The sequence below is a fragment of the Peromyscus californicus genome, unplaced genomic scaffold, assembly GCF_007827085.1.
Source record: "Peromyscus californicus insignis strain IS unplaced genomic scaffold, ASM782708v3 Scaffold_8__1_contigs__length_139910024, whole genome shotgun sequence".
NCBI classification, from domain to species: Eukaryota; Metazoa; Chordata; class Mammalia; order Rodentia; family Cricetidae; genus Peromyscus; species Peromyscus californicus.
Window position 1 is genome coordinate 136,751,600 of NW_026294606.1, and position 18,531 is coordinate 136,770,130.

Here is an 18,531-nt window from a genome sequence, read left to right on the forward strand (position 1 = left end):
AGGTATAAAATTTTTCCTTGGCTTCTACCCAGAGGAAGAAACCACAGCAACCACATCTTTAAAATCCAATCATCGGCCGGGCGGTGGTGGCGCACGCCTTTAATCCCAGCACTCGGGAGGCAGAGCCAGGCAGATCTCTGTGAGTTCGAGGCCAGCCTGGGCTACCAAGTGAGTTCCAGGAGAGGCGCAAAGCTACACAGAGAAACCCTGTCTCGAAAAACCAAAAAAAAAAAAAAAAAATCCAATCATCTAGGGGAATTATTTCTCAAATTCTCCACATTATACTGTAGGCAAAAACACAGAGCATGCTGCTGGTCTGCCTAGTCCTGCAAGCAGATCTTAGTGAATCAAAACATAGCCCCACCCTTGGCAATCACCAGGCAGTGCTTGTCTTCTGCTTTGGCCAGCTGCTGTCTTCTCATATTTCAATATAAGAGAAAAATGAAGTTGCTTCATGCTCTGTCGTTTCCTTATTTTTTCCTCTATAGCAATGGACTTTTCCAGTGCTGCTTGCTGCTGCGCCTTAATCAGTGTGCCAGGAGTGCCATGCCGTAGCAAATGGGCTGGCAAGAAAGATGTGCCACTGTCCTTTTAATGCAGAAACCCGCTAAACCTCCTTTGGGGTGCTTTCATGGCAGTGCCCCCACAAAACCAAAGAATATGGGGGGAGGCTGAGCCAGGAGGTGGTGGGAGGCAGCTGCAGATGGCAGAGCTGCTGAGAGACTTACACAACAACACAGGCATTAGGAAGTGTGGTCCCTGTCCACTTGAAGTACCTCACAGACAGTTGTGAGAATCCAAGTTTCCCCAGGTGTATTTCTATTGCCTTCCTGTGCAAGAGGTTTGTCATCATCGATTTTGGAAGAAGAAGCCTAAATAAATAAATAAATAACAGAAGTATTTGCCAGGTGTCATAAAGAAGCAGTGTTACGGACCTGTGAGGGTGGTTAGTTTTCAAATAAATGACAGCATCAAGGACTGAGGATGAGATAGAAGAAGGTTCAAGAGACATCTGGAAGACTGGAGCAGTAGTAACAGTGAAAGCATGATGGTATCAGTCAATTAAAACAAGATGCAAGCTGATGCAATCCTGCTCTAAATATTGGTCCTGAGATAGCAGACTATGTAACCTAAAAGAATCAAAGAACATGGCCATACAAAAGACAGAGCACAAAAAATACAAGTTGAGAATGTACGTGGGTACAGGGTATGAACTGTGTGCCTGATTGGAGAGAAGAACCTAATTTTCTGTTGCTAGAATAGGCAAGGAATTATTTGCTTTTGTTTGGGGGTTGTTTTTTTTTTTTTTTTAACATGGTATTTAAATAGTCAGTGTTCTAGAATGTAGCTTTCAGAAATTCAGGAACTTTATTTCCTTCCCTGCAATACTCCCATTATGCAGAACAGTACCCAGAACACAGAAGTAACAAGAAATGGTTGTAGATTGAGTACTTACACACCAGCATGCCTGAAAGGGATGCCCTTCCATCTCACACCTACTTCAGTGCAACCTGAGATGCACACATCCCTTTACCCTCTCACTCCAAGTAGATGAAACTTTCTAAACTGGCTTTCCAAACTGAGTAACAGGAATGTTTAGGATCTGTAAGCCTATTCTTGTATGATAAAAGGCAAACATAATTGGAACTTATTTCTTACTTTCTCTTCATAAAGTAGAAGACTGATATAGTTGGTCATGGAATCTACTATACAAAGTCTACATATTTCCCAAAGGCCTATATACTAAACCCTTAGTCTATAGCCTATGAAAGTGCCAGAAGGTGGTGAAATTTCCTCATGAGGCTATTTGGGCACTGAGACATAGAGAATACTAGGACAGGAGGCACCTTCCTCCCACTTGCCATGAGGTGTACAAGCATCCTGTATCATATATTCCAGGCTTAATGTACTGTGACACCATAGGCAAAAAAGACAGAGTTGAGCAACTTATGAAGAAAACTCTGAATCCATGAGCTAAAATAAAACTTTCCTCATTACATATTGACCATCAATATCTTGGAAATCTTAGCAAAGCAATAGAAAAATGACTAATAAAGTATCATTTTTAAGGAAGTATTTGGGGCAAAGAACTGCTGTGTGATCTAGAGCAGGATGCAGGGAAGTAGACCACACTTTAGGAATCTGAAGAAAGTAGTTTAGCAGTTGATACAAGAACAAATGAAGAAATCTTTATTTCAACTCTAACTTTCTCCCCACTGTCCCTCCATCTCGAGTCTCCAAACCTTCAGTCCCACTTTTACTCTACACTTAGCTCTCAGACACTTTTCCTACATCTACATGTTCCTGGAGTCACAGGCGTCAAATCATCTTATGTTTCTATTTGCACATTCAATCCATCAATCTGGACTATCAACCTCAAAATACAGCTGCCTTTCACCTCCTTCCCTCTTCCAAACATAATCACTTCACCCTGGAACTGATGCAACAGCTTCCCAACTCAGCCACTCTTAGCCTTTCTCAGTTCGTCCTCATAGCAGACATTCATCTTCTACACTATGGACCAGATGGTTTCTTTTCTACAGCTTCTGATTGCATTAAAGACTTGACCTTTGTCCTGAACTCACTCCTCTCATAAAACTCAGTAAATATGGATGAGAAGCTTGATGCTGCAATCCTAAAACTTCACAACTCCGGAACTAAGTCAGTGGGTGTGCTTGACTTGTTTCAGCTTCATTTTCCTCATTTAAGTGATAAATTATAGGGATAGAATACTTTTAAAGGCCCCTCTGATTCTAAAACTGTATTAGTGCATTGTTCTTCTATATTTTTGGAATGAAAAATAAACAGTTGGTTCCAAACACCAGAAAACAACTATGTGGTCAAGACTGCCTGGCTCTCCTTTGTACACTGTCCTGTGTCTCAGAAGCTCTGAAGCAAGACATAAAGGAAGCCGAGCAGGCCAGGCCCCGCGAGTCATAGCCCTCACCACCACCTCTCATGGCATAGCGCCTGAGGAATCTGGCCATGGTCTGTCCTGGCCACTCTTTCCATTCTCTGCTACATTTTCTTCTTCCGCGGGCGGCCATGCCGGTGGAGGAGCATGCTGATTAAAAGAATCACAGCCATGGTTACCTTTTTAGAGCTTTATTGGGGCGGGGGGAGAGAGAGACAGAGAGAGAAAGACACAAGAGAGAGAGAGAGAGAGAGAGAGAGAGAGAGAGAGAGAGACTCGGGGGGCGGGGGAGAGGGGGGCCGACGGGGGAAAGGAGCGGAAAGGAGAGGGGACAGAGAGCCCACAGAGGGCCCACCCGCTTTTTAGGGTGGGAAGCTGGCAAAGGCTGATGACGTAATTAAGGACGTAAATAAGGACCAAATCCTTACACCAGGCCCAGGAAAGTTCATCTTAATTCTTGCATAAGATAGTTGTTGTCGACAATTCAATGATGGTCAAGCAATAACACATTAAAATGTTTCCAATATTTCCATTCTTACACAAAATATTTAAATCTTTAAAGCACAAAAGAAAGTGATTTATTATTGATTATTTTTTTGGTTTTATTTAAGTTCTAAAATAATTTTTTCAAAAAAAAGATGTTAAACTGAGAACTTTAAAACCTCTCACATTATACTTTATAATTATTTGCAGCTTTCTGCTTGATTAAATTATAATCCTTTTTTAGTCCCTGCCTTATTATAATGGTTACTAGGAAACTGGATTCCAGTCAAGGAAACAGGTAGACTAACTGCAGATCTTTACCTCTCCGTCCACTCCTCCAAATCCAACCTCCCATCGTCATTCTCAGCTCTGTAGCAGAACACCTGCTTCAACCTCTGCTCTGCCCCTACCCCAGCTCCAGTGGATCACACAGATCTTCCCCTCCAAACTTCCATCCACCCACTCACTCTATTATCCCAACCCTGGGAACCCACAGGCTACTCCAGCCAGAGAAGCAGGTAGCCTCCTGCAGCACTTCACCTCCTCTCCTCTCCTTGAAACCCACCACCAAATCTGTAGCAGACCACCTGACTAGACCTCCCCTCCTGTCTGCCCCCATCTCAAGCCAATCATGAAGATCTTCTCCTACAACCTTCCTCCCTATTTATCCAGGTATTCCAGCTCTATCTCCCTGATAATCAAACATTACCTAGCAGTGGCAGATTATGGCTGGGTTAGTGAGATCAGACTATCACTCCACCACCATGGCTAAGTAGAATGACTTTCAGAGAATAAAAGGATGCAATCACTGTTAGATGGAGCCATACTTGAGTAAAAGGATCAGCTACTCCAGGGAGTTCACACATTTAATTTTAGTCTTTACACAATCTAAAATTAAAAACACAAACATCTAAAAATACTTTACAAATCAATAAAATTTTAAACTGAAAAAAATCAATTTGCAAGGAAGATTTCCAAATGGAAAATAGGTAGGTGAAATGATATTCAAAATTCATTTGTTATTAGGAAAATGAGGCTAAAAGCCACAATCGCATACCCAAGTAAATGACTCTTTAAAAGTGCCAAATGTTGACAGAGACATAGATCAACTCAAACATTCACTTATTACCTGTTGGAGTACTAACTGGTTATCTTTGCTAAACTAATTAGAAAAATCTTTAAAAACTAAATCTCTACCAATAAAGTAGCCCTTTTAATTCTCCTTAAAGGTTAACACCATTCACCAAAAGATACATGTAAGAAAGATCACAATAGCACTATGTAAAATCAAAATAATAAAAACAACTCAAATGTCCACCAACACAAGAACAAATAATCTACATATTATATACACAGTGGAAAAACTTGCAGCCATGACACTGAACTATTATATACAAAGACAATTGGTTCTCATGTATAATCTTGAAGAAAGTAAGTCAGTATAAAAAGGATATGATTTATGCTTTAGTTGATATAAAGTTCAACATTATGCATTGCAACCTCTGAGGAGAGGTGTTAGTGTCTCAGATGAGGTTACATAACAGCTTCCATATTCTAGTAATTTTTGACATGTATGCAGTGCTGGTTTACAATATGTTCCCTTTATAAATATTATTCATTAATCAAACCCTTGGAAATAGTATGTACTTTTCCAATATCTCTTTTATCAATGGCAAGTACTTACTAACACTGAAAGTGACACATAAAAACTCTGAAAATAACCTCTAGTCATCATAGACAATTTTATCATCACCTGATTCTCCTTCAAAAGAAATATGAAGTACAGAGCTTTACGAAAAGCCAGAAGTATCAGAGCTACCCTGTAATCCCCACCAGGACAAATACTAGCTTTTGAATTTTTCTTTATGTCTTCCACTGATTGTGTACATCGCTAGACACGTAATACTAGTCCACAGAAGGCAGTGACTCTGCTGGGGAGATGGGTCAGCAAGTACAGCACCTGCTGAACAAATATAAAGACCTGAGTTCAAATCCCTTTGGGGGGTTTTGTGTGAGTTCTTAATCACTTAAAATCTGATCATGTAGGGCAAGTGTTTGTAAACCCAAGGCTCCAATAAGGAGATGAGAAGTGGAGACGATAAAATCCCAGACATGTTCTCAAGCTCTCTGTCCTAGAAGACAAAGTGAAAAAACAGTAGGGACCATGTCTCAAACAAGATAGAAGGTAAGAACCAACACTTAAGGTTGCCTTCTGGCCTCTACGTGCACACTATAACATGTGCACATCTACACGCGTGTGCGTGCACACACACACACACACACACACACACACACACACACACTCACACTGTTGCTCTAAAGTTTTGCATTCTTCTAAATTTCCCAAGAGCTCCTAATACAGCTCCTAATACATCTTTAGAAATCTTACTACTACTAAAACCTCCATGTAACCTGTCATATATTTTCATAAAGTGACTAATATAGTATCTTGGTGGGAAGACCATAATTACACAAATGAGAAACAAAGTTAAGTACTTTGGTCCAAAGTGATCAGTAAACATACACACAACTGACTTCAGAAAGATTCACATTTTACTATATGTTTCTCACCCAAAATTCCCATAAAAGGAAGAGTTAAGCTTTCCTTGAGTAAAATATTCAAATATTATAAGTATGTCTTACAAGTTTTATGTAAGAAGTTGGGTAAGATAAATCATCAGACTTGGAAACATATACGTATTCAAGTAACACTGTAAAGACTGTGCAGGTTGTATCTAGATATTTATGAATATATATGTGTGCATGTGTGTAACAATAACAAAGAGCAGGAAGCCATGAATTTGGAGGAAGAAATGGGGAGTGAAAGGAATTGAAGGAAGGATACAATTATATTTTAATTTTTAACAATTTTTAATTAAAAGACTCTTGATAAGAAAACTATAGGTAGGAACATGTGTCCAGGAACAACAACATAAAGCTAATAAGCCCTCACCTATGGAGAATTCTGCCACACGAGGTATGGTTGAAAATATCTCATAAAGATTCCCAAATCAATACATGATAACTAAGACATGTTGTGCATGTTTTTGTGTGATTTTTATAGATGAAAATGGTGCTACTATAAAAGTGTATTTGGCTGTTAATTGCACATGCCTAAAATAGAAGCCATTAACATTTTATAAATAATAATAATAAAGAGTAAAAACTCACTTTACAAAATAGTTCCCTATTGACATATTTGGGATATTTTGCAAATAGTTCAAAACAACAATGAAATACTGTAGCTAGAGTTTTCCTGCCTGGCCCACAGTCAGGACAAATCTCTCTCACCTTCCAGTCCCACAGCCTCTCAGACCCAACCAAGTAAACACAGAGACTTATATTGGTTACAAACTGTATGGCCGTGGCAGGCTTCTTGCTAACTGTTCTTACAGCTTAAATTAATCCATTTCTATTAATCTATACCTTGCCACATGGCTCATGGCTTACTGGCATCTTCACATGCTGTTTGTCATCATGGCGGCTGGCAGTGTCTCTCTGACTCAGCCTTCCACTTCCCAGCTTTATTCTCCTCCTTGTCCCACCTATACTTCCTGCCTGGCCACTGGCCAATCAGTGATTTATTTATTGACCAATCGGCAACACACTTGACATACAGACCATCCCACAGCAAAATACTATAAAATTAATTACAACAAATTAAATTAAAGGTCAAAGCTGTTAAATTGCTTGAAGAGAATTGTACTGTACTTGGAAATGCTGAAATTGAATACCTAGTCCAAGAAATTGAAACAAATCATAGTCTACTCCTTCCTCCTACTCTGAAGTTTCTTTATAGTCAAAGACCTTGAAAAAATTCTGATTGGTGTTGGAGAGTTCATATTTAAGTAGCAGTTTCAAGTAATATAATTTTAAGATGGCAAAGAATCTTAAGTGTTGTCTTTGAACCCCCTTCATACGGGAGATAAAAAAGCATTATGGGTATAAATGATTTCCACTGAGCACTGGCTTTGTGGATGAACTAGAAGCAGAATTAAGGTCTCGACTCCTGATAAATCACAATTCCTGAAATTAAACAAACAAACAGAATTTTTGCAGGGAATTGTATTCCCCCTCCAGGACATCTTTCATGCCTTGTCTTCTTCCTACTGACTGAGTTGACCTTTTTCCCCCACATTGTTGTAATAGAGACAATATTGCATCATGGTGAAAAGTAAAAGAGTTTGTGCTTAGTCAGTGTTGGCTCAAGGACAGGGCTTCTCAATTTCCAGTCATGGTCTTGAGCTGTTAATTGTGCCAGGACATCATTGTTTTGAAAACTCAAGAGTCCTGAGTCCTATGAGATATTTTTGACTGAGATAACTCAGAATATTACTTACTCTTTTAAACAAAATTCTTTATCCTGTAAAATATAGATCATGATGATGATGATGATGATGATGATGATGATGATGATCCTTATAACCCAAAGTGCTGCTGTCAGACCAAATAAGTGACTACATGAAAAATGAAGTACAGTCTCTTTCTGTGTAAGAGATGAAAATTGTGGACATTATTTTTAAGATAGAGGTAATATACATTCTCTGAGAATCAAGACAAGCAACAGACTCAGGAAAGTGTGGCTAGCACATTAAGAAGGAAACAGGAGGCCAGAGGCCGTAAAAACCAACATAATCAGACAGGAACGGAATTCAGAGATCATGGCATGCATGATATATGACAATAAATTCTATTTTAATCCCATAGTTAAATGAGGATTCTATAAATGATTATAGCAAAAGAAAGGAAATGAGGGACAAGTTTTCCTTATGGAGTGGAATGAGCTGGAGATGTACTTTCAGTCCACAAAAAGGAGCCCCGAATAGGAAGCAAAGACAGAGCTGTGGCAGGGATGAACTTGCAGTGTCCCAACTCTCAGAAGCAGACAGAGGAGACCTGGGGATTCAGTACCACTGAGATACCCAGAACTCAGCATGAGCCCCCAGAAAAGGCAGGGAGCAGGACCTGGCTCTGCTACAAACAAGTGGCCAATAAGAAATAGAAAATGCAACTTCTACCTGCTGCCAGAGGCATGGGTCCATCCAAAGCTCTGTATTTGGAGAAGGAGGAACAGAAATGTGTTCACACCAAGGAGTCATGCTAGTGCCTGGCTCAGGAACAGGATTGCATCATTTCCAACACTGCAGGGGCAGGGGCAGGAAGAACCAAGGGAAGACTGGATCTGAACTGGAAAGTCTCCTGGGAGCCACAATGTGAATCAGAAAGTGAGCATAGAAATAAATAAGATATACAAACACAATAAAACTTCCTATTCTATGTAAACCAAGAGGCTATAAGATAACTTTAAAATTATAAAACATGTGTCCAAAACCAACACTGGGAAAAGTAGCCAATAATATCAACAATTGGAATGAATTACCATTCCATAGGAAATAGAAACAATAAAAGGGTATGAAAAGGAGTTTAAAATAAGTTACACTCTACCATGAGACAGAGGAGTAAATAATATTCCATTTAAAAAGAACATCAAATATGAAAAGAAGCCATCATAAGTAAAATAGAGAGATAAAAAAGAACAAATCAGAGCTTCAAAATAGAAATAAGTTATTTGGAAAAATTATAAGCTCAATGTACAGAATGAAGTCTAAATTGGACTAGATTAAGAATTAGAAGATGGCGTGCTCGCTTCGGCAGCACATATACTAAAAATTGGAACGATACAGAGAAGATTAGCATGGCCTCTGTGCAAGGATGACACGCAAATTCGTGAAGCGGTTTTTGGATAAATATTTTTTGGATAAAGCACAAGGACAAATAGCCAAACGAATGGAAACACATGAACTATGAACCAATGGCTGAGGGGTCACCAACTGGATCAGGCCCTCTGAATGGGTGAGACAGTTGATTGGCTTGATCTGTTTGGGAGGCATCCAGGCAGTGGGACCGGGTCCTGCGCTCATTGCATGAGTCGGCTGTTTGAAACCTGGGGCCTATGCAGGGTCGCTTGGCTCGGCCTGGGAGGAGGGGACTGGACCTACCTGGACTGAGTCTACCAGGTTGATCTCAGTCCTCGGGGGAGGCTTTGCCCTGGAGGAGATGGGAATGGGGGTGGGCTGGGGGGAAGGTGAGGGGGGCAGGAGGGGGGAGAACAAGGGAATCCGTGGCTGATATGTAGAACTGAATTGTATTGCAAAATAAAAAAAAAAAAAGTAAAAAAAAAAAAAAGAATTAGAAGATAGCACTGAGGATTTACCAACAGCCAACAAAAAGATAGAGAAAAGGAAAGATGAAATAACAAATAAAAGACATAAAGACTGAATGATTCCAGTGTGTATGTAAAGGATGTTTCGGGAAATAGAAGAAAAACAATATTTGACCTGTCAGTATCAAAAATTATGTGAATCTCAGACTGAAAGTACACTCCAGAAGCCAAGCAATAAGAATAAAAATAAATCCACACCATACTTCGCAGTAAGCATGGGAAATAAAGAAAAAGTCACGTATGATCTTTGTCTCTCGTGTGTGCTCTCTGTCTTGCTGTCTCTTTTCAGGATTTTTGTCTTTATGTAAGCCTAACATCTACACTCCTAGTGGATACTGAGAAGCATGATGCAAGCCTCAGAGAAATTGTTTGCTGATTCTGGATCTTCACAGAGCACAGCCTTCAACTGTGACATTCCTCAGAATCACACTCTCCAGGGAGTTACCTTGTTCAAAACCACACCCCTTTCCCAGGCAGTCCACTCCTGGAGGCAAGTCAGCACAGAGTGGTGCAGCCCCGGATAACTGTCCCAAGTCAGGACTATTCTGAAGAACCTCAGCATCTTTGCTCCCCAAGGATCTGTGGGGCTTTCACTGGACTGAAGCACAGTTCAGTCTATACCTCTGGCCATACTTGCTTCCTCTTAACCTGGAGCTCATGGTAGACTACCTTTATTAGGAACTCTTGAAGTTTGCTGAAGTTCTAGCTACAAGATTGTGGGCCAAATAAGTATGAGGTACCTGCTGGTCCACATAAACATCCAGGTAATACTCTACACTCTCTTCCTTCCTAGCCTGCAGGAATGCAGGTAACTCTAGAGTGCCTCTGACTCTGGGTATGGAAGATAGTGGAGACACAAGAAGCTTGTGGGTTATTTTTTTTTAATAATTGCTTGGGGGACTAGAGAGATGACTGAGCAGGTAAGAGTTCATATTGCTCTTTCAGAGGATCAAAGTTCTGTTCCTAGACCTATATCAAGCAATTCACATCCACCTCTAACTCCAGTCCCTGGGAGATGAATACTCTCATCTCTACAGACATAGGCTAATGCACATATATCCACACACAGGCACACGATTTTTTAATTAAATGAAAGTTAATAATTATTTAGAGGAGAATCTACCTCATTAGGATAGTTCAGTGAATAAAAATCACAAGACAAAAAGTTAGTGATAATTAGGGGTTAAATTATGACTTTTAATCTTAGTTTATATACTCACACCCCAGATTACAAGGTCTATAGGCACTGGTATTTAGGGATTCCAGTTTCACCAATGTATCTCCAATACTTTGGCATTGATGCAAATCACTGTCTTTGAAGAAAAATGAATAAATAAATGACTTGAATTCTCATAGAGAAAAGAGACAGGCAATCCACAACAGGGTGCATCTGACAGAAGACAATTTTATAAACATGAGGGATATTTAATATAGATGAAACTACACTTTCTTGAATATATATTGATTGATATATATGCATATATATGTCAACAGAAAAATCATCCCTCATGACTATAATCTGCTAATCTTCAACCATGAAATAAAGCTATTCCAGTAGAAAATTAAAAAAAAAAACTTTTATCAAATGCACTGCAACAACTGGGCAGGAAAATACAAAGGAAAAAATGTCTCCATAAAGACTTTATGCTACCTACAGTATCCAAATTCCAAATTCCTTTTAGATAAGATAAAACCCAAATCACATTTTTTGGATAATGACTTTTTTCAGACATAACACCAAAAGTAGTATCTATGAAAAGGAATAACTAAGAAACTGGCCTTCATTAAATTAAATTTTTTCTCTGTAAAAAAAAAAAACATTTTCTAAGAGGATGAGGAGACAAGCCACAGACTGAAAACATATTTTAAACTGTCTCTCTGATAAAGGTCTGTTATGCAAAAATTCAAAAAACATGCCAATTAAAAATGTGGGCAAGAGTGCTGCAGAGATGGCTCAGTGGTTAAGAGCACTGGCTGCTTTCCAGAAGACCCGGGTTTAATTCCCAGCATCCACATGGCAGTTCAAAACCATCTATAACTCCCTACCGGGGAATGCAACACCCTCTTCTGACCTTTTTGGATGCTGTACACACAAATAACATGTAGGCAAAATACCCACACATGTAAAATTAAGAGATTTAATTTTTTAATTAAAAATGAATAACTTTTAACATAGACCTTAAATGAAGAAGACATACAAATGGAAACTAAGCATTTAAAAAGATGCTTCATACTTTAATGGTAATTTGCATCATGGAAATGCAAATTAAAATGATGATGAAATCCCACTACAGATCTATTAGAATAGCCAAAATCTAGAACCCTGGTGGCGGCAAACACTGAGAAAAGACATGGACTGGTAGGAGCTCCCTTTTACAGCTGGTGGGAATGCAAAAAGTATAGACACTTTGGAAGACAGTTCTGCAGATGTTCACAAAACTAAACACTCTTACCACATAGTCCAATGAACATACCCAGTATTTATTTGAAGAGTTGGAAACTCATTTCCATGCAGACATGACTCTTTACATTCTTAATTATTAACACAGAAACAAACAAGATGTCTTTCAGTAGGATGGAATATTAGGTTTTAAAGAGAAATAAGCCATCAAGACATAAAGTTATACAAACAATGAAAGAAGCCATCCTAGAAAGGCCAGTACGATCCCCACAGTGTAACATTCTGAAAAAAGTAAAAGTCTATCAACAGGAAGATGGTAGTAGCTGGTAGGCAGACCTCGGAGACATGTAAATGTAAGAAATACATCTTCAGTGCAAGTACCTCATTGAGAATGTGTGCATCTTTGTCCATAAGAGAAATGTGTAATTCTGTCTTTGCTGGATCTTTATGTGGTTTAGGTATCAAGGTACCTGTGGCCTCATTAAATTAACTGGGTAATGTTCCTTCTATTTCTATTTTGTAGAATAATTTGAGGAGTATTAGCCTTAATTCTTCTTTGAACGCCTGATAGAATTCTGCACTAAAGCCATCTGGTCCTGAATTTTTTTAAGTTGGGAGAGTTTTAATGACTGCTTCTATTTTGCCAGTAGTTATAAAGTTTGCTTAAACTGATTTATCTGATCTTGGTTTAACTTTGATAAGTGGTATGTTTTGTGAAAATTATCCATTTCTTTTAGATTTTCCAATTTGGTGGAGTACAGATTTTTAAAGTATGTCCTTATGATTCTCTGTATTTCCTGAGTGTCTGTTATGTCCCCCTTTTTATTTCTGATTTTGTTAGTTTGGCTCTTGTCTCTGTGTCTTTTAATGTGGATAAGAGTTTGTCAGCCTGATATTTTCAAAAAACATGTTGTTTCATTGATTCTTTGTTTAGTTTGTTTGCTTGTTTCTATTTTATTGATTTCAGCTGTGAATTTGATTATTTCTTGCTATTTATGTCTTTTGTATGTGATTTCTTCTTTTTGTTCTAGAGCTTTCAGGTGTGCTGTTATGTTTCTAATATGAGATCTCTCCAATTTTTTAGGTAGGCACTTAGTGCTATGAACTTGCCTCTTAGAACTACCTTGTTTTCCCCAAGTTTAGGCATGTTGTGCATTTGTTTTTATTCAATTCTAGAAAGTCTGTAATTTCTTCATTTCTATCTTGACCCCTTTTTCATTCAGTGGTGGGTTGTTGAGGTTCCATGAGTTTGTAGGCTGTCTGTCGTTTCTGTGCAGATATCCACCTTTAATCCATGGTGCCTAAAATAGTATAATTTCTAACCGCATTCTAAATAAGTACCCTTAGACCCACAGTCAAATGTAGCTCTCATTCCTCATCAGAGAAGCTTCTTTTTGTAGGGAACAGAGACCATTAGAAATCCACAGCTGGTCAAATTTCAGTGAGTATCCAACCCCAACTGACTCATCTACAACATGACCCACACCTAGGCTCAGGGGACACTGTGGAAGTGGGGGCAGAAAAACCGTGGGAATAGAGAACCAGATGTCTGCTGTGAGACAGTGTTTTCAGTATATGACAAGAAAAGACCTGAACAATGACAATGAAATACCAGTTTCCCTGCCAATATGGATGGGGGAAATCCCTTAAGGTCTTACCTCTAGATGAAGAGCTATGAGCAATTAAAAGCTGCTGACTTTCTCCAGGGATGAAGTCAACCCTCAAGCCCTAAAAATATCTACATACAAATACCACCAAATGGATTCAGCAAGGTATGTGTGTGTGTAAATATATATTACATGAATACATATATATACATATGTAACAATAATTAAAGAATAAGTAATGGATTTGAAAGGGAGTTGGAAACACAAGGAGTTAGAGGGGAAGAGAAGGGTAGAGATCATGTAAATACTCATGTACAAAATTCTAAAAATAAAATTTAAATTTAAAAATGTAGTTCATAATGGAAATTTTTAAATAATTAGAACTGGGAGTTAGGCAAACATGTACAAGGACATCAGACCTGTAGAACACACATAAAGCAATATCAAGTAGCAAATTGCGTGTATTTACAAAAACGAAACAACTCTAATAACTCTGTAACAAGTACAAAGCAAAAAATATTAATTCTGAAGAAATAAACAAAACTGCTCAGAGTAGAAAAAACTCCATTAAATGGCACAGCAGGAGCACTCAACAGAAGCAAAGTCTGGTTCTTCCTCAACAGTAACAAGGTGCACAGTCTTCTAAGTTCTAGCGACTAGAAGAAAGGAAGCAAGAAGGGAAGGGAAGGAGAGAGAGAGAGAGCAAAGAACAAACAAGCAGCTACAAGCTGAATGCAAACAGAAACAAGTAAGGCTGGACAGTGATGAAGGCCAACACCAAGGGAAGCGTGAAGGCCTTATGAGCCCTACATAGAAGAAAAAAACAGAATGGGGTGACAAAAAGCTTGGAATGTACTAATGGGAGAGGCATGGGAACAGCAGCAGCAGGCAACTAGATATGCTAGTTCTTCAAGTATTTTCCTAAGTAGAAAGCTGGGATTGCCTAAAATATGATCAACTTAGAATAGAATGCTTTTATTAAGAACTATTTATATAAGATTAAAATAATATAGTAGAAGGCTGAGAGTGAATTAATTGTTCTTTTTACATTTAAATAGCTCATTAACAGAAATCAAGATATTCATTCAAAAAGCAGAGCCAGCCATTCTCCAGAGAAGAACCCTACATCCAGCTACCCATTAGGGTCTGGGTCCCGGGTTCAATTTAAAGAGACAATTTTCAGGAATGAAACATGCATTAGTTTATTTAATTTTTATTAAGTAGATGTATATAAAAGCTACCAATAAATTCAATCTATTAATTTATGTTTTATATACATATACTTATTTACTTAAATTTGACATATTTATGAGATATGTCAAAACATTAATAAATATTGTGAAATCAATCAAAATATAATCCTAGCACAGCTAGGAATGTAGCTTAACGGAAGAGCATTTGCACATTATGCACAGGCCTTGGGTTCAATACTCAGCACAGAAATAATTAACAAATGCCAGTTGAAGGACTGGGGATATAGCTCAGTGGCAGAGTACATGCACAGTATTCATGAGGACCTGAGCACTCAATAAATAAATAACAATCTGGGTCTAAACTTTTCCTTGGAGATATCTTCCCCAACAGAACTCTCAAACTATATTCAGTGAAGTTTTTTATTTTAATGGAAGAAAATATATCAAGGCATTGATGACATTGTTTATTAGAATGGAGAGAGAGAGAAAGAGAGAGAGAGAAATACACAGTACAAAAAGAAACAGTATTAGCATCATTTTTTAATTATTTATTTTAATTTTTTGAGATTATACAACATATTTCCCCCTTTCCTCCCTCCAAACCCTCCTATACATTCCTCCTTGCTCTCTTTCAAATTCATAGCCTCTTTTTTTCATTAACTGTTGTTACAAATATATATATTTACACATACACACACACACAAAGAAAAAACCTGCTCAGTTCGTATAATATTACTTGCATGTATGTTTTAAGGGCTGACCATCTGGTACCGGATAACTAATTAGTATGCTCTTGCCTGGAGAAGACTATTTCTCCTGTGCTCAACATTCCTTAGTTGGCTGTGGTTCCAGACAAAGATTTATGTAAATTAAGCTACCTGAAAGAACATCTAAATTTGCCTCATTGGATTAAGAAACCAAAGAGGCAAAGCTTTAAGTACTGTGAGGACATTTCCAGATAAGATAAACTCAGGAGCCAGACCTGCCCTGAATGTTGATGGTACCAATTCATAACTTGGATGCCAGAACTTTATGAAAAGGTGGGAATTGAAATCTTGCTGGGTGCCCACATGGTTTCTCTTCTCTGCTGCCTGACCTACCCAGATGGAAGCAAGCAGACTGTTGTCATGCCTTCTCCATCATGGCTCAATCCATGGGTCAAATAAGTCCTTCCTCCTTTAAATTGCTTCTTATCAGGTAATTGATCACAGCAACAGGAAAGTGATATGCTGTTCCTAAAACTCCCAAAATACATGAGAACAACTACTAGTCCATACTCTTTGGGCAAGGACTGCTGTGACCTAGGCCATGATGTGAAGCAGATAAGAGAGTACAGGGCAGGCTCATAAGGTACTTTTCCTTATGCAGCCCTTCCCTGAGACAGGACCACTTATGACAAGGGCTGCAGATGCTCCACACTGTTTTAATGGTGTCTTGATCCTGCAGTCCTGCTCCTCTGGCCTTTTCTATGAGGCAACCAGCTCCAGAAGAGAAGTTACATTTAACGGCCTTGTTACTTAGTAACTTAGAGGTGGCGTTTCACACGGTAGACTTGAAAGAAATAATTTCTACTCCAGATTAATTTATCAAAAGCCTATTCAGTTGTCATTCAGGGATAAGGTTCTCCACAGACTTTTACCACCTTAAATGGACAAATCCACAAATATTTATTTAAATCACTTTCCTAAATTACTCTCAATAGAGAGTCCTAGAGATATTTGTCCCTTGACATAAAGGATTCTGTAGTAATAGAATTTGCAAAATCTTACACTTAAATACATGTTAAGATGAGGCACACAGACAACCAAGACCATCTTCTATAATTCTAAAGGAGTTAAAGGCTAAGGTGTACATGCAGCAAATGTGGTTAAAATCAAACTACACTCCATCTGATATTGGCCTTCATCCCCAAAACATATGGCTTCTTGTTTTATGCTTCATCATCATCACTGTCATCATCAGAAAGCAATAACATGGAGAGGACATTATGCTGACTCTTACAATGCCATAGTATAGTTATATGACATCAGAAAGAAAGCCTAACCTGCATAGCTAAGAAGACAGACAAGTAGATGCCAGATCCCCGTTTGGAAATTAGACATTAGCAATAGTCATTGAGTGTTGTATTTCTTTTTATTAACTTGTATTAGTTGTATGAAATAGGCTTCATTATGACTTTTTCATACATACACACATTGTACTCCTCTCTTTTGCTTGTGTATCCCCTTACAATCCCTTTCCTCTTCTCCAATGGATCCCTTCTAATTTCATGTCTTTTAATATTTTTCTTTTATTTTTAATACATTTTAAATTTTAAAATATTTTTATTTTAGTTAAAATATAATATCATCACTTCCCTCATCCATTTCCTCCCTTTTGCCCCTCCCATGTCCTCCACTCTCAAAATGGTAACCTCTTTTTCTTTCATTATAGTTGTTACAGAGATGATAGAAGATTGATGAAAGAAAGATAGATAGATGATAGATTGATAGATAGATGGATAGATAGATGATGATAGATAGATAGATAGATAGAAAGAAAGATAGATAGATAGACAGATAGATATCCAATTTAGATGCTTTTGATAAGAGAAATGTGTTATTTGGCATTCTGAGTTTGGTTTGATTAACTTAATATGGTGGTCTCTACTTTCATTTTCCTACAAATGACATACTTAGTTTTATGACTGAAAACATGCCATTTGTGCATGTATATGTGTCATGTTTTCTTTATTTAGTCTTCTGTTGATGGGCACCTAAGCTGATTCAATAACTTGGTTACTAAATGTGCATACTAAATTGATAGTGTACACAAATATGCAAAGAGCAGAATTTTCTACAAGGTTCCTAAACAGGATTAAGATGCTATCAGAAGTACAAATTACTGAAGTTAGGGTTAGGGTTCTGCTCTAAACCACTGCATAAGAAACTCATAAATCCTTGTAAAATGAGATTGTCTTGCTCTAAAGTCATCAGTGTAACTATCACTATGCTAAACCCTTTATTCTTCTATTGAAGCTCCTCATTTTATAGTAATAGATCATCTCAACTTTTCAAAGACATAGGGAATTATCTGCCCAAGGTCAAAGAGTGGCAGTGTCAGGAAACATCCCAGAGCCAACCATTCAAAACTCACACAACCACTGAGCCTGCTGTTTCTCACCAAAGGACAAGTGGACAGAAATGACCACAGAAAGTCACAAGTGCCTGAAGAATGGAAGGGATTTGCAATGACATTAAAATGCAATGGGAATAGAACTTATTTGATGGCTCTGGTGGTACCCTGGTTTTCAAGAAAAAGATACAGTTTCTGGGAGGCAAAGACAGTCAAATTTGCCACATAAACAGTGCTAAAATCCAGGGCTTGGGTCACAAGATAAATTTAGATTTGAGTTGAGGATGCTGTGTATACCCCTTATAATGGGAGCCTGAACTGCAGACATCATACTGGTTAGCTTGACCTCCTACAACAAGTAGTTTTGTGTGGCAGACCAGCCACCACTTTTACAACCCAGGGTACTCGAGTAGGGAGAGGTGAGAAATATTAGCTGGAAAGAGATACCTAGACGACAAGAGGAAAGACAGGAAACACAGGATAGCCTTGGGAGGGCCTGGATCCTAATCCACCGACCCTGAACTTTATTCCAAAGGGCTTTTTATCATAATGCCAAGGGGAGGAGCAAAAGACCTCCCCCTTGCTCAATACAGTCA

At 38.3% G+C, this 18,531-nt stretch overlaps 1 pseudogene; it reads left to right on the top strand.

Moving 5' to 3' along the window:
- Positions 1 to 9,036: 9,036 nt before the first annotated feature.
- LOC128104793 (uncharacterized) lies at positions 9,037 to 9,152 on the top strand (annotated as a pseudogene).
- The last annotated feature ends 9,379 nt before the right edge of the window (positions 9,153 to 18,531 follow it).